Below are 5,765 nucleotides of genomic sequence, written 5' to 3' on the forward strand. Positions count from 1 at the left end.
TTTTTCATTTGCCGTTAAAATTAAAAAAAAGAAGAAAATTTTCGTATCGAACGAAGTAAAGAAAAGGTCGATTGTTGTTAAATTTTTAAAAAAGAGAAGAAACACGAGAGAGTCGAAAAAAAAAAAAAATTGTTTCCAACCTATTCTTTTTCTATTTGACCTTTTTGACCTTTTCACCAATTTTTTTTTTCCACCTGTTTTGAAATTTGAATCTCGACAACCCCTTTTTATTTTCACGAGTAATTTTCTCGTGAAAAATGTTTTTCTTTTTTTTTTTTTTTTTTGCTTTTTCTCATCATTTTATTTTTACTTTGAATATTACCGTAAATGAATATCGAATGCAGAGGTAAAAAATTACAAGCGAGTGAGAAAGAGAGAGAGAAGGAGGGGGAAAGATAAAAAAGAGAGAGAAAAGTAGAGAGGGAAAAAAAGAAAAAAAAAAGAGGGGTAATAAGAGAGAGAGAGAGAAAAGAGAAAGATAAGAGAAATGGAAGAAGAGAATGGATAGAAAAAAAAAAAGAAATGAGGAGAAAAAAAAATTGGGGGGGGAGAGAAAAAATGGGCGGCGAGAAAAAAAATGGGTGGGGAGAAAAAATTGGAGGGAAGAAAAGAAATGGGAGGGGGGAAATAAAAAAAAACAATGAGACGGGGAAAAAAAGAAGTAGAGAGAGGGGACGATGAAAAAAAAATGGCGGCAGGTTTTGTATCGTATATAGGTTCGTATGAGAAAGTGTTGACTTTGACTTTCGGTAGAAAGTCAACAGAGAGAGAGATAGTGAGACAGAGAGAGAAAAAGGAAATTGCCAAAGGATAAACTCCATATTGAAAATAATTTTTGAAATGAAAATGAAGTTACAATTTCCTGTCAATATTAAAAATTCTTCAAAGGATTAATTTATTTATCTATATACACGTTAAACATTTACGTGAAAATATTTGTCCTTTGAATATTTCCTATATATATACATAAAATCATATCGTACCGATATTTATAAACTTATCGTTAACGCGTTAACATTATGATGATGATAATGATAATAGTAATAATAATAATAAATCATCAACGAATGATTTTCTCAAAGGAAAAAAAAAGGAAGTTTAAATGTCAAAATGGAAAATTTAATTTTTGTTTTTTTTGTTAAAACGACGGAAAAGATTTATACGTATATATATTTTTTTTAAATGTGAGAGGGATAAAAGGAAATAAGGAAGGAAGGTAAAAGGAAATCGAAACAAATTTTTTTTTTTTTTGGTAAGGTTGGTACTACTTTCAAAAAAGTAAACAAACGGATCGCATTTATAATTTTTTTTTCTTTCTTCTTCTTGTTCCACCGCAAATTAAATAAATAAATAAGTGATGATATTCGTGGCAAAAGAATCGAAAGGAAACGTGAGGGGGTGGGGGAAAACTCGTGGCATTAGACTAAGATTTACGTGACTTAAATCAAACAAAAATTTTTTTATTATTATTGAATAATGAAAAAGTAAACGAATAATTTTCTTTTTTTTACGGGAAACTTTTCTAATAAATTCTATTTAATTTCTTTCGTACATGTATATAAAATTACGATAGTTTAAATGACTCACTGATTGATTGATTGATTGACTGAATGATAGATTTCGTGTAAAGTTTTTAAAATTTATTCAAATTAGATTTTTGTGAATAAACAAAACGTGAAATGATAACGATGAAAAAAAAAAAATCATTTCGAATTTTTTTTTTTTTTTTGTAAATCGACCGCCATTTTTTAGAAAAAAGGGAAAAAAGGAAAAAAGGAAAAAAAGGAAAAAAAATGATTACGTATTTACGATGGTTTTTTTTTTATATATATTGAAAATTTTTTTATGTCTTATTTTCGTGACCGAATGTTGTTTTTTCTCTTTCTCTTTTTCTCTCTTTTTTTTCACTTTTCAAAACTTTTTTTTTTTTTTTTGCTTTTCATCATCATCATTATTATTATTATTTGAAATTTACATGGTTAAAAAGAATCTCATTATTTTTATTTCGTATAAAATATAAATTACAATCGAAATTTATATTTACGCCGCCGCCATTTTGAAAAAAAAGAAAAAAATGCATAATAATAATAATTATTGAATTTTCTTTTTTCTTTTTTTCTTCTGCTTCTGCTTTATGTTTTGTGAGAAAGAATTGATATTTGTTTAATTTCGTTCAACCGGAAATCAATTATTACGATGATAATAATAATGATCGAAATTTAAATTTTTAAAATTTAAAAAAAAAAATTTTTTTTTTTTTTTTTTAAATTGACATAATGCTTATCATTCGGAAAAATAATTTTAGTAATAATAATAAGTCGGTTTGTAACTTTTCATACTGTCAAGTAAATTGATAAAGGTTTCGGATTTAAACAAATTTTTTTTTTTCCTTTTAAATTTTCCTTTGTTAGAAAGAAAAACCGAAAAGAATGAGAAAAAAAAGAAAAGTTTTTTTTTGTAATTTAATTAAATTTCAAAGAATTTTAAGGTTTTTTAATATCTTTTAAACGTTTTGAAAGTTGTATTTAAAGTGTTTTATCGTGGAATAAGAAGAAGAAAATGAAAAACGAAACCGGAAAAACTTAAAATTTTTTTTTATTTATTTAAATTTTTAATGAAAAGACAACCGATCGAGACATTTTTTTTTCATTCAATTTTTACCGATTCTTTGTATTATAATTATGTAAATTTTTATTATTATCATCATCATCAAGGTATTGTAAACCTGTTTGAAGATTAAAGAAAAAAAAAAAAAATTATTTTTACGACGAGGATGGGATTCGAACCCACGCGTGCAGAGCACATTGGATTAGCAGTCCAACGCCTTAACCACTCGGCCACCTCGTCGTTGTTTATCATAACCGATAAAATCATTTCCTAGTCTGAACGAGGGGGGGAAAAAAATTATTATTACTTTTAATTAAATAATTAATTACTCGAGTAATTAAAATTAAGAATGGCGACGTCACGTAATAATTAATGCAAAAACAAAAAAAATTATTTATTTATCGTTTTCATGGAAAATTCCAGAAGAAGAAAAACGAAAAAAAAAATTGATTTTATCCCAAAAAAAAAAAAAATTTTTGTTTTGTTTTTTTGGCAAAATTTTATCGTCTGCTTTTAAAAGAGGAGACGACGGTGGAAGGATGGGGATGGGGGGTTTATGTAAAATGTTTAAAAAATTCAAATTTTTGTTGTTTTTTTTTTTGAAAAATTTATTTATTTAAAATCGTCTGCTTAACTAAACATGAATTTAAAACCCTTAAAATTATTTATACACACACACACACACACATTTTGGTATAATAAACGTTTTCTTCTAAGTTTTCTAATAAATTTATCTCTTGAAAATGATAATAATAATAATAATGATAATAATAATAATAATAATGATAATAATAATAATAATAATGATAATAATAATAATAATAATAATATGAAACATTGCTTTATATATACCTCGTGTGCCCTTTTTTTTTTTTTATTCCTGGAGAGAAAATTTTTTTTTTTTTAAATCGAAAAAAGCGTAAAAAGTTTTTTTAGAAAAAAAAGTTTTTTTTTATCTCTTCAAACTGCGACGTTTTGCCCTTGCGACATTTTACTTTCCATAAAATTCCCTCTCTCTCCCCTCATTCTCCCTCTCTCTCTCTATGGATCCACCATAAAAAAGAAATAATAATAATAATAACAATAAGTTTTTTTTTTTAATAACGAAAAAAATTACTTTTTGGCAAATAATTTATGAAGTTATGATAAAATCAAATTCGAAAGGGGAATAAAAAAGAAGCAGAAGACGAGAAAAAAAAATTAAGTGTAAAATTTTAATATGAGGAGAGAAAAAAAAGCAGAAGACAGAAAAAAAAATCGAACGTATTCCTGATATTTTCCAGACAGCATGTGTTTCATTTTTTTTTTCATTTCTCCAGGATAAAAACAATAAAAATAAATTTCACGTTGATTACACGTAAAAAAAAAAATTTTTTTCTTTCGTCTGCTGCGGTTTATACATCGTAATTAGTTTTAGTGTTTTGTAGTCATAGAGTAAGAAAAAAAAAGAAACCGGAAGAGAAGAGAAAAAGCCTGGAGATAATAAAAAAACTTTTAATATTTTGCATTAAATACGTGAAAAAATTACGAAATTTTTTTATGAAAACCTTATTCGATCGAATATTTTTTTTTGTTGTTCTTATCACAAAAAGTACTACTGATAAGAAATAAAAAAAAGGATGAAAACTTTTTTTTTCCTTTCCACCTTCCCCCGCTCCCTCCCTTCCTCTTTTTCCGGAAGTAAATCGAGTGAGGGATATAGAAATTCATGCGTTATCAATTTTTTTTTTTTTTTTTAATAATTTTTTTTTTTGTTTTAAATAAAATTTGACTTCTTATTTTAATTTCATGCTACGTAAATTTAAATCTGTTCTCTCTCTCGCTTCTCTTTTGCTTCCCCTATCTCTCTTCTTTCTCTATCCTCCTCCCCACCAACCCCTCCTCTCTCGTCTCTCACCTTTCCTCAACGTTTTCCTATTTTAAAATTTTACAAACGTTTAATTTAAAATGTCTAAAGGCCTTAAGGGGTTAAAAATAACAATGATAATAATAATAATAATAATATCATTTTCAGCGTGACAGTAGTAATAGTAGTAGTAGTAGTGACGTGGTTGTAGAAAATCATTGAAAAAACAATTAATTTAAACGAGGAAGTAAAAAATAATAATAATAATAATAATAAAATTCTTCCCGACTCTTTTTTTTTAAAAAAAAAAGGTTGTTGTTGCTGTTGTTGTCGTTGTTTTTGTTGTTTTAAATAGGTTTTTGTTACGTTTTCTAAAATTAATTTTCAACCTTAAGATGATGATGATAATAATGATGATAATAATAATAATTTCGTTTAAGAAAAGAGGAAAAAAAAATTATTTAATTTACGTTTTTTTTGTTTTCTTTTTAAAAATGAAAAATTATATATATAATTATTAAGTTTGATAATTTATAGACGGCGTGACGTTAAACGTGGTAGAAAAAACGTGGTAGAAGAAAACGAAACGACGTATTTGATAAAAAAAAAAAATATAAGAACAGGAAAAGATTAAGAAATCAAATCGAAAAAAAAAAAAAAATGTCCGCCCAAATTTACCACTCGAATCACGAAAATATTTTTTTTTTTTTGTAAATATCACGATTTATCGTAAATAAATAAATCAGGTACGGTTAATGCCACGAATCCCGGGTTCGTGACGTAAATAAAATCGATCAGGTACCGATTAAAAATCTCACGAACGCGTATATATACAAAACTAAATCGAACAGGTATCGTAAATAAAATTTAAAATTTTTTTCTACCAAAAAAAAAACTATTAAATTAATTACTGAAAAAAAAACATGGCGGAAATAATAATAATAATAATAATGAGTGAAACGTTCGGTATAAATCGCGTGAACGTTGTTAATACGTTCTTCTACGTTTTTTATAATCAAAAAAAAAATTTACGTTCGTTTTTTTTGATTCGACTTGACAGTAATAATAACATTTTTACCCTTTGCGTGGTCCGTCCGCCATATTTTTTTTATGCCTTAATTCATTTTGGGCGTGGATCGTGACATTAGAAAATTTTTTTATCATAATCGAATTTTACTTAAGTCTCGTTTCGTCTGGAACTTTTATTATTATTATTATTATTATCAGATGAATTTTTTTTTCCAGTTTAAAATAAACGACGATGACGATGACGACGACGCGATTTTTTCGTTCCAATTTTTTTTTTTTTCAC

The 5,765-nt window shown here is 26.1% G+C and overlaps 1 non-coding gene across 1 annotated transcript; it reads right to left on the bottom strand.

Annotated features, from left to right (window-relative positions):
• Positions 1-2,765: 2,765 nt before the first annotated feature.
• On the bottom strand, positions 2,766-2,847 carry Phum_PHUM585510. The gene has a single exon. It is a non-coding gene; the product is annotated as a tRNA-Ser (tRNA).
• Positions 2,848-5,765: the final 2,918 nt, after the last annotated feature.

Source organism: Pediculus humanus, genomic scaffold, assembly GCF_000006295.1.
Source record: "Pediculus humanus corporis 1103172108310 genomic scaffold, whole genome shotgun sequence".
Lineage (NCBI taxonomy): Eukaryota > Metazoa > Arthropoda > Insecta > Psocodea > Pediculidae > Pediculus > Pediculus humanus.